Below are 12,476 nucleotides of genomic sequence, written 5' to 3'. Positions count from 1 at the left end.
AAGTCTGGGACAAAAGGACATGAATGTTCTTGAGTGATCCTCTAAGATACTTGTAAAGACAGGCTGGAAAGATACCTGGGTGCTCTGGCCTCTCAAAGGACCAGACAAAGTAAAAACAAAAGAGAAGTAGGTGGAGCCAGAAACAATACACTGATCCCAGGAAACACTCAGGTGAGTTTATTGAGACTATGATGGTCTATTTGGACTTTAAATGGAAGAGATAATAAAGACCAGCACAGACTCATGGAAATCATGTTAGACAATCCTGCATCCTTCCTTGACAAGGCAGAATTAGAAAATGTGGGTTTATTTTGTTTTGCTTCAGCAAAGAATTTAATAAAATCTCTCAGTATAGTGGCTACCCTCCTAACTGGTTAAACCAGGTCTTGTGATGCTGTGATATGCACAGAGCTGTCTCCACAGACCTGTCTTGTTCCAGATGGAGAGAGATGTGAAACCACCACAGTAGATGACATAATATATAGAAATAGCAAATAACATGGATGATAGAGATCCAAAAACATCTTACCTCACTGAAGCAATAAATTACATCCACCAAGAAAAGAAGATAAAATTACATAAGTGTATGTGTGTGTGTGTGTGTGTGTGTGTGTGTGTATATATATATATATATATATATATATATATATATATATATTTGTCCTTGGAACAGAAAACCAGTTGCACATGTATAGGACTGGTGCTGGGTGATAATAAGGAGCTTATTGGCAGAAATTTTACTCACTCAATGTTAAGAGCTTACCCATGTGGGGCTACGTTAGGCACTGGGAATTCAAGAGAAATGAGAGAGTTCCTTCCTTCAACGTCTTTGCCGTCTAGTGAGGGATAAGAACAAGTAAACAGGAAATTATGTTACACGGCAAAGACCACCAGTACCACTCAACTCTGGTGGGATTAGGAAACTTTTCCTAGAGTGAGTCACAACCCAGTGAGGACCCAAAATGAGTTGGTGTTAAGCGATGTTGAGGGAAAGAGCTTTCCAAGCAAATGGAGTAGCAAGGCAATGACGTGTGGAATAGCTGGGGAGCCCTGGGGACGGCAGTAAGGGATAGAAGATCTGGAGAAGGGGGTGGTGAAGGACTGGTCAGGGAGAGGATCTTGAACTTTACCCATGTTATGGGCCAGGCTATATGGACAATGACCAAACAGACTCCCCATTTTATCTTGGGACTCCACATCGTGTAAGAAATGCTTCTCCCATGGGAAAGCCCTCCCTTTGTACCCATCAACAGTTGTTTAGCATAGCATATTTGGCAATACAAAATGGCAATTCTTATACAATGTAAAATTGTTCTCTCTTTGGTTCCCATTTTTCTTGGATGATGTGTCCTGTCAGAGAATGATTGTTTAGATGTTAGTAATCATTCTTTAACTTGTACTCGACTAGGGATGTTTTTGACCCACTTCCCTTTCTGCTTCTGATTTTTAGATCCCATGACACTTGTTTATGGTCTTGAGTCATCTCAACAGTCACTTATGATTAATATGGTTTTGGACTATAAAAGGTGTAGACTTGCAGCCTTTTCCTTGGCCCATGGCCCACCAGCTGGTGGATCCAGACCTCTGGCTGGTGAATAAAGTTTCCTTCTCTGGCTTTAAGATGGACTTGGTGCTTTATTTCAGTCTTGCCATAACACTTTGAGGATTGAAGACTTTTAAACAGAATGTCAGGCAGTGCAATAGAGAATGGATTAAAGTGGGGCCAGCCTGGGAACAAGGAGATTATCAAAGAGCAGTAAATAACCTAGCAGAAATAATGATGACCTGAAATAAACAAGGGGAATGAAAATCAGTAGACAGTAGATCTGAGAGAGGGAAAATCTACAGAACATGGTGTTTGATTTCTTTAGGACAGTGACAGAAAGGAGAAGTAGAACAGAGAATTGCATCACCCTATGTAGCAATTAATTTTTCATTTGACACTTTCAATAACACTAACAGATGGACACAATTATTATGTCTACAGAGGAGCAAATTCAGAGAAGTTAAGTCACTTGTCAGAGTTCAGGATAGAAAGCAATGTATTTGATATTCAACACATATAAACTAAAATGCAATGGACTGGTCACTCGTTTTCAATATCAACTATTAGGCATAAACAAGCAATTAGACTTTTTAAAATATTAATTCCAGCTTAAAGATATGTAACTATCCTATTTTCTGAACGTCAAGTCTTTGTGCATAGATGTTCATATAATAGGGGTAGTAAAGCAACATACAACATCTTCCTTTGTTACTACTATAATGCCACCAGCCAAGGAGGGACAGAAGTCCTTGGCAATGAAGACTACCAGGATTATGGCTGACTTGACTTATTTACAAAGACTTTTAACAGGAGAGTATCCAGCATAATGAGAAAGTCTGCAAAATTTTATGATTTCCTTCAAAATGAAATAACAATGATGTCTCAATAAAAATGTTGTAAGCCAGGAAAAAGTGGGGCTACTATATAGCTAAAGTACTGAAAGAAAATCTCTGTCAACTTAGAATTACTAAAAATATCACTTAAACATGAAGGCCAACTGTACATATATGTAATAATTATAAATATGTAATGATAAATATGTAACGATTCCCACCATTATGCACAACTATAATGCACCAAAAATATTTTTAAAAATTTAGAACAGTTAAAATTCTTTTTAAAAAAAGGCCAGGGCTTGAAAATGTAGCTTCGTGGTAGAACCCTTGCCTAGCACATGTCTGTGTTTGCTCTCCAGCATTCCCAAAAGAAGGTGGTCAAATAAAACATTTTTAGACAAAAATAAAATAAAATAAAATAAACTCTAGGAGAGTTTTATAACTAGCAGCCCCTCACTAAAGGAAACTTCAAAGGATGAATTTCAGGATGAAGAGAAAAGTCACCAGATGAAAACTGGAAATTCAGGAAGGAATGAAAAACAAAAAGCAAAATAAATATATAAGCAAATATTTAAAAATGTTTGCTTTATAAAACATTAATGTCTTATGAAATTAAAATTATAAAATATAACTATACAACATTGTTAACATAATTTGAGTCTTATATATTAATCAAGTGTTCAAGAGATGGCTAAATGTATTGATTACTTTTAGACTTTAGTAAGCAATTTGAAATTTCTAGAATAAACAATTAAAAGAATATGTTCACAGTGTATGAATTCCAAGCTAGAAGAGATAATAAGTGAAACATGGATCATTTAAGATAGGCTAGGTTGTGCTACAATGACAAACACTCAAAATTTCAGTGACTAAAAGTTTGATTCTTATTTCTTGCTTCATGTTCATGCTGGTCAAACAAAGGGTTCTGCCACTGGAGTCACTTGGGAACAAAGCTGACTCAGGCTGCATATTTACACACAGTTTCACAGTCACAGAGACAAAGAAAAGAACATAGCAATCCAGACACTGCCTCTTTACCCTCTGCCAGAAGGGACATATGCCACTTCTACTCACTTCACTGACCAGAAAAAGTCATGTGGTCACATCTAAGTACAAGGGACAGAGACTGGGATCCTTCTAGGTGTTTGGAACAAGAAAACTGAACATTTTAGCTAGTTTTCATAACTTTTATAGGGTCTATACAAGTACACAACTAATCCCAAAGAAAGGAAAACAGGAAAGGAAAAGGAAATACCAAATAAATAAATCAGACAAATAAAAAAAGACAAACTGAGATGGTAGATATACACTGAGAAAGATGGTGATAAAATACAATAAATGTAAATGGTGCAGTCAAAAGACAAGATTGATGAATTTGGAGGAAATCTAACTCTGTTTACAAAAAAAAACTTCAAAAACATAAGAATTTATGAAAACTTTATTAGAAAAAGTATACAGTGATGTATGGTAAAATCATGGCATGTCCATGTTTTATAATCCTATAGAGCATAAAAATGAACAAAATATGCCTATTCGTAGAAATATGAATGGATTTAAAATGTTGAGTTCAGTCACAAAAAATACATAGAAATTTTATATAAAATTCAAGAACAGACCAAATTAAAGAGATACATACCTAGATAGTACAACTATAAAAAGAAAAGAAATTGTTCCTTAGGGGAAAAAAAAATGGTTTTTTTTTTTCCTCAAGGAAAAGAGGCTGTGGTCAAGGAAAAGCACATGGTTGAGGGCTCTAGAAATACTAGCATTGGTCTATCTCTGAATGGCAGAAGTTAGAAAGGTGCTTGCCTCTTAACATTATTTTTTTACATTATTTAAATTTTATGTGCATGCATGGTTTTGGCATTCTGCTATTCATGTGTATGTGTGACAGAGAGAGATGAGTTTTAAAAGTGCTTAAGTAAAGGTTTTATTAGATGACTAGATGTGAAAATTGGTCACCTGATTATTTGCTAGAATAGTTTCAGAACTTAGTTACTTCAGTGAGTTGAAGAGAAAGAAATTAAAAAGTCAACCAAGGCAAATTTGCAATGAGGGGAAGGAGCTCACGAGTTCAATAGCCTGGTGTGGGAGGGTCAGGGAGAAGTGTGTACAGACCCTGAGGGAAGTCAGTACAGGAGAAGACACTGAAAAGGCAAGGCAAAATGGAGCTTGGCCCCAGCACTTGGATAGAAATGGGATCCAGCTCATAGGCAAAAAAACAGGACACTGACCTACCTGTGAGAATAGTGCAAAGGAAAGGAGGTGGAACCGGGTGGAAAGCGATGCAGTTGGGAAACAGGGAAGTTGCTCAAAACATGAGCAGAAGAGGAAAGTCCTTTTCAGCTCTAGGACCTACTTGTACAAGTGGGACCTGAGTCACTTCTTTGTCTCAAATTCGTTCTGAAAAAGGCTATGATAATGTCAGCCTCACCTCTGTTATCTGGGTCTTTAGGAAAGATATCTGGTATGGAAGGATCCATTATCAAGAAGGCTCATTTCTTATGCATTAAATCATAGCTATTCTATTTGCTTTCATTACATATGCTAAAATGTGATATTCATGTATATCCCAATTCAATGTATATTGCAATTGTAGTTTCCCTACAAATAAAATGTGTCATCTATCTCCATATGTACTTGAGTATACAAGCAGAGCCAGTAGAAAGAGAAGATCAAATGTATGAGTAGCAGCTTTACAGTAATTTTGCTGCATTCAGGGGAAATTATCTCAACTCTCTGTACCTCAGTTCTTTCATCTGTGAAATAGGTTAGATAACTGGCAAAGCAAATAACAAAGAATAATTTAAATTATCCACCCAATAGATAGATGGATGGGTAGAAAGATAGACAGACAGCTAGGTGTCAGGTGGATTTAAACAGGCATACAGTTCACCTTTTTAATTATTCCTCGTATTTTCCTGGATGGGTGCAGATTTACACACAAAAGTCCTGATCAACTATTTTAAAGATCAGTAATATTTGAACCTGTATACTGTTTCCTTATCTACAAATTAGAGATCAAATATCTTACCCAAGGAATTATTGTGAGATTTAAATAAAGAAATCCATGAAAAGCACCTGGAACAGTGGTTTGTAGCCATGAAACTGTGTCCCAGTTTGCCCAGGACCATCCCTATTTGTGCCGCTCTGCTGGCATATTTGTTCTCCCCATTCAGAGCACGTGGTAATAATTATATATTATCATTGACATTATAATGATGTCTATGGACATCATTATATTATTATTATTACTACCAGTGTTGATACTGCTTCTTAAAGAGTCACAATTAAAAGTTAAGTTTCCACTCTGAATAAGTAAGAGTAACAAATGATTGAAGTTTTTGACTGAGCAGGAAGGATACACTGGCTGGTCTCTAATTCTGTCTTCATAGAGCAGCACAAATGGAGCGGACATGTAGGGAACACCAGGCAGGCAGACCCCATCTGGAGGCACTGGCGAAGGTTAAGGGTGGTGAGGACACAGATTCACATGGGGGAATGTGCAGCAGGCAGGGGGTAGTTCAAAGTGGTGCTTCTGATACCAGCTTGCGAGGCCTTACACAAGTGCTCATATCTCCAAGGGAGTGATTGTAGGAGCCCCTGCAGTGCTGAATCCTGAGGGAAAATTGAACAAAAGATTGTAGAAAGGAGGTAAAGGGGGTGGGAGTGAGAGAATGAAGACTGGAGGATGAGGGTCTAAACAGTGAGGCTTTTCTGTCACCTGAAGGCTGCCTTTGGAGAGGACTCCCTGTGTGGGACATTGAGGTGGCCAGTTAAGAGGAAGGGAGCCAACAGAGAGACAGCAGCACCCTGTGCCCTCTTCTCTCTCGGTCTCAAGAACCTTTAGTCCCCATCAGGCTCTGAGGGAGCCTTGCTGGGCAGCTGCAAATCTCCCTGTGTGCCCTGGCCCCAGAAAACAGAGCTTTGCAAATGCCATTTCGGAGCTGGAAACTAATCAGCCAGCTCAGATGACTAGAACTGCAGCTCCAATTCGCCTGAATAATAAAACCATTGTTGCCTGGAGTTCTTAGCAAACAGTGGGGTATTTGTTTAACATTTCTGAACTGCTGCTGGTTTCTCAAATTCCAAAAGAAATGCTCCCTTCCAGAGAAAAGTATTTAAAATGGGATAGGGAGTGGAGAGTAAAGGGAATATTGCCACTGAGGGGAGGTCCGTGTTGTGAGTTGATCTTTGACTACTTGCCAATTCCCGAGAACACACTTCTTTATCCTCTGTCCTTCATGCCCAATGGTCAAGCTAAGGGAAGAGAAGGGAGAGATCTCTCCATACTGGCCTGCACCCGGATGTTTACAGCAGCTTTATTTATAACCATCAAAGTTTGAAAGAAACCAAAAGAGCCTTTAGAAATTAACTAAAACACATCCAGCCAACAGAATATTAGCACTAAAAAGAAATGTGCTACAAAGCCAAGAAGACACATAAAAGAGCCTTAAAAACATGTTGCTAGGTTAAAAAAGCCAATCTGAAAGGACTAGCTAGTGTATAATTCCAACTATAGGACATTCTGGAAAAGCCAAAACTAAGGAGACAGTAAATAAATGACATGGTTGTCAGTGGTTTGTGGAGAGGAAGAGAGCAGTGAAACTACTCTAAATGATACATAGAGTGGATTTAAAGGATACACTGGCTGGTCTCTAATTCTGTCTTCATAGAGCAGCACAAATGGAGTGGACATATGGGGAATACCAGGCAGGCAGACCCCATCTGGAGGCATTCTCTAAATGATATATAATGGTGGATTGCATGTTATCATACATTTGCCAAAACCTATAGAATGTATAACACCAAAAGTGAGCCCTGATGTAAAGCATGGACTTTGAGTGATGATGATGTGCCAATGTATGTCTATCAATCATAACAAGCGTACCAGGGCCATGGGAGATTTTAATGGGGAAGGCTGTACATGGGGACAAGGTATATATACGAACTCTCTGTGCTTTATGCTGAGTTTTGCTGTGAATCTAAAACTACTATTTAAAAAAACAAGCATATTTAAAAGAGATGGGGGGATGTCTCCCCTTTTTTGATTTCTTGAAAAATGTCAAGGAACAAAATACACTGAAAACCTGTGAAAATGTAACAAGGTGGCTGAAGAATGGCAGCCAAACGTAATACCTGACACTTGACCTGAACCTATACTAGAGGGGGAAATATACTATCAAGAATATGTGGGGATCAATTGACAAATTTGACCAAAACCAATAAATTCGAAAAAAGTATCACATCTGTGGTAAACGTATGATTCCTGCCAAATTTGTCTGTTCACCATTGTCTGAATTTTTCTTTTGAATTACTGTTTCCATTCCTGATGCCTAGGGTACCTTTTCCTATCTAAATTCTGTCTGCCTTCAAGCCTCACCTAAACACCTGGATTCCCCAGGACCACCCAGAAGGCTTGTCCAAGCACTTCTGCCCTGAGGGCTGTAGTCTCTCTTAGAACTCACAAAACTTGTTTCCAGACTGCTAACTGTATGCTCCATAGCATTGCATTCTGTGTTGTTTCCATAGATAAATATGTACAACCTCAACCTAAATGGAAAGCAAATTAATAAGGGGAATGTTGTTTTAGGCTTCCTTTTACTTCATATACCTTGTTTATGATATTCACTTTAACTCATTTATTTGACATTTACTATGTACTCAATATAGAAAAATAATAGGATATGGTCCCTGCCTCCAAGAGACTTATCGTTCTATGTGGACAACCAAACTATAAGTACAAAATTTTTAATATGCAAGGTATATAAAGTACGCAATAGGAATTTTTCCAAAGTAGATTTCATGAGGTAGTTCCCATGTAGAGAAGGAAATATTGGCAAGATCTTAATATGGTGCACATCTGAAGGAGAAAGCATAGAGGATACAGAGAGTCTCTGCAGATCCTCCATCTGTGCTTGCAAGTCTTTGCATAAGAGCCATGCCTCTCGCCATCCCATCTCTACCATTGCAATATGCATGAAAGAGGGGTAGTGATGGGTGACCTCAGGAGATTAGAGAATCGCTGTAGATAGAGGGAGCTATAGTGGGGCAGGGGTTGTGTCAGGGTTTGCCAAGGACAGACAACAGAGAAGTAAGCCTTGATATAAATCAGGGACCAGTGAACCACCTGTGAGATTGATACAACTCAATTAAGCCAGCCTAGGAACAAACCATCATGTGCTTAAGGATCTTCATCCATTGACCACACACAGGAGAATAGTGTGCTGTCTGTGGGGTCCAACTAATGTTCTTGATAAACCATGGGAGGAATTCAGACTCAATTCAGACCCTTTCCATCTTGCCAACCATCCCCATCCCAAACAAAGCACAGAGGTCTTTATCAGGAGAAGAGAAGGAATAAGTTTTCATGTTTCCCCTGAGGAAAGAACTAGACAAGTTTTCTTCATGGTATTTTTATGGCTCTTCACTCTGTGAAGGTAATGGGTACCATCTCTCCATTGGCATTTGAAAGCTTCTACCTGGTAATGCTCTTGTGAACTGCTGGCATCATAAATTCTGTTCAGAACTGTGTGTTCTTCCTAATGTTCAGGTTCGCGACCTAGTGTGACTTCAAGATTACATTAACACTGAAGAGGAGATATGAGAAGGAACAGAATTCCAGCTCCCAAAAGGAAACCGTAAAATATTTCAAGAGCATTTCCCCAAGTGTATTAGGAGTTATTTAGGGAGAAAGCAATTCCAGGGCCCAAACATTTGGGAATAAAGAATGAAGTAAGATTCCAACATGGCGGCGGGCGCAGAGAGATCAAGTCTCTGACCTCTTCAGCTGTGCGGGTATAGGGAGTCATAAACAACCTAAATCTGTTTGCTCAGGATCACTAGGCAATACTGAACTGACGTGGATCTGGGGCGAACAGTCTGGGCCTCTCAGAACACACTCTGAGCCCGGATCGGCTGAATTCAAGCTTCCGTTCGCCTGCTTCCCGCAGACAAACAGCTGTGACTCAGCACTAATCCATCCGGCTGAAACAACTGGACAGCCCTTCTGATCCAATGCCAACCGAGCCTTCATAGGTAGTGGCCACAGGTTTGAAACGGGGCTTGGGGGAGACAGTAAGGACCCACCCGTTGCATTGGTTGCCCGGCAAAGGGAAACGAACTGTCGCCATTTGCAAGAGATACCACCATGGCAGAGAACTGACGTCATCAGACTGTGGCGGAGGAGATAACTTCATTGAAACCTGCGGCTACAGGTGTGTAATTCCCTAGCCTTCCCTCTCCACACAACGGGGAAACCTTAAGGGCCCCTCCCAGCTTTCCCGTGAGCACGATAGCCAGACCCAGGGAATCAGAGGTGGCGCGGGACCCGCGTTGTGGAACTACCACTCCCACCAGTGCTGACAGCTGAGGTCTCTTGCACCAGCTACTGGGGGCGTGGATACCAGAGGGCAAGTAAAATTCGCTGAAGATTCTCAGCCCCAAGCTCTACAAATTGAGGATCTGAGGGAATGGCAAACTGGAAGAGTGTGCCCAGTCGTTCATGAAAACAGGGCTCCCGGGAGCAGCAGACCTGGCGTGTAGCCAGTATTGTGGTGAGCGGCACCCGTGAGAGGGGCCTGGCTAGAGGAAAAGTGGGAAGTGACTAGACACAAGAGGAGGCCCTAGGCACTCAGGATTGGAGACTCGCCCAGTCTGGGAGGAGCTGCTGCACAGTGATTGGTTCCCGCGTATTGACAGGAGAAACTTGGCCTGGAGGGCACAGCGCCACCTACTGGAAGAGAAGTTAATCAAACTCTAAGACTGCATTTATTAGTTTTTTTTTTCTTTTTTTCTTTTCTCTTTTTTTTTGATTTGGGTTTTTCTTTCATTTTTATTTTTCTTTCTTGTTGTTTTTTTTTAATTTTTTTTCTTCTAATTTTAATTTTAATTTTTTTTATTTTTTTTTAATTTTTTTTTCTTTTTTTATTTCCTATTTTTTTCTTCTTTTCTCTTTTGATTTCTTTTCAATTATCTTATCCCCCCTTTCCTTGAATTCTACCTGCTTACTCTCATTCTCTTTAGTGACTTCTTCCCTTCCCTTCTAATACCTTTCCTCCCAAGCATCTAATAAATTTATAGGAGTAAACAGTAACTCATCAGTCAAACAGAACAAGAAGTAACATGAGCAGCTTCAAAAAGCAAGGAAGAAAAGGAGTACAAACAATGCAGGACAGCCTAAATATTCAGGAGGACCTAGAGTCATCAGAAAAATGGTCATATAAAGAACTCAAGGAACACCTTAGACAGATGGAATGGAACCTTAAAGAGGATACAAGACAGCAAATTCAAGCAGCAAAAGAACACTTTGAGAATGAATTACATAAACAGATAAAAGAAGAAGTTAAGCATCTTTATCAGGAGATAGAGATTATAAAAAATAATCAAACAATAATTCTAGAAATGAAGGAAACGATAAACCAAATTAAAAACTCAATTGAGAGTATCACTAACACAGTGGAGCAAGTAGAAGCCAGAACATCAGATAATGAAGACAAAATATATCATCTTGAAAACAGTCTAGCCAACTCAGAAAGGCTGGTAAAAAAATCATGAGAAAAACATCCAAGAGTTATGGGATAACATAAAAAAAACAAACTTATGAGTCATTGGGATAGAAGAAGGTACAGAGATTCAAACCAAGGGAATGAGTAACCTGCTGAATGAAATAATTACAGAAAACTTTCCAGAAATAAAAAAGGAAACAGATATACAAATTGAAGATGCATACAGGACACCGAGCACACAAAATCACAGTAGACCAACGCCAAGACACATTGTTATGAAGATATCCAATATACAGAACAAAGAGAAAATATTAAAAGCTACAAGAGAAAGGAGACAGATTACATTCAGGGGTAAACCAATAAGGTTAACAACGGATTTTTCATCACAGACACTGAAAGCAAGAAGGTCATGGAACAATGTATTTCAAACACTGAAAGACAATGGATGCCAACCAAGAATTCTGTATCCAGCAAAATTAAGCTTCAGGTATGACAATGAAATAAAAATCTTTCATGATAAACAAAAGTTAAAAGAATTTGCAGCCAGAAAACCAGCATTGCAAAGCATTTTGAGCAAAACACTACACGAGGAAGAAATGAAAAACAATAACCAAAACCATCAGTAGGAAGTGCCTCGGTAAAGACAGAGGGTGAGGGGAAAGATAATCATGGAGAAACAAACTAATTTTTTTTTAAAAAGGATAAATAATCAAACATGGATGGAAGTACAAACCATATATCAATAGTAACTCTGAATGTTAATGGCTTAAACTCTCCAATAAAGCGACATAGGCTGGTATCATGGATTAAAAAAACAAATCCAACAATATGCTGCCTCCAGGAGACACATCTGATTGGAAAAGACATACACAGGCTGAAGGTGAAAGGATGGGAAAAAATATACCATGCACACGGTCCTCGTAAGCAAGCAGGGGTGGCCATCCTCATATCGAATAAAATCGACTTCAAGACTAAGTTAATCAAAAGGGATAAAGAAGGACATTATATACTGTTAAAAGGAACCATTCACCAACAAGACATAACAATTATCAATATTTATGCACCAAATAATGGTGCTGCGACATTCATAAAACAAATTCTCCTCAAGTTCAAGAATCAAATAGACCACAACACAATAATTATGGGTGACTTCAACACACCTCTCTCACCATTGGACAGATCCTCCAAACAAAAGTTGAATAAAGAAACTATAGAACTCAATATCACAATCAATAACCTAGACTTAACTGACATATATAGAATATATCAACCATCATCAAATGGATATACTTTTTTCTCAGCAGCACATGGATCCTTCTCAAAAATAGACCATATATTATGCCATAGGGCAACCCTCAGTAAATATAAAGGGGTGGAGATAATACCTTGCATTTTATCTGATCATAATGGAATGAAACTGGAAATCAATGATAAAAGAAGGAAGGAAAAATCCTACATCACATGGAAAATGAACAATATGTTACTGAATGATCAATGGGTTACAGAAGACATAAAGGAGGAAATCAAAAAATTCTTAGAGATAAATGAAAATACAGACACAACATATCGGAATCTATGGGACACAAT

The sequence above is a fragment of the Spermophilus citellus genome, assembly GCF_964194105.1.
Source record: "Spermophilus citellus genome assembly, chromosome: 4".
NCBI classification, from domain to species: domain Eukaryota; kingdom Metazoa; phylum Chordata; class Mammalia; order Rodentia; family Sciuridae; genus Spermophilus; species Spermophilus citellus.
Note: the sequence above shows the minus strand (reverse complement) of the source record.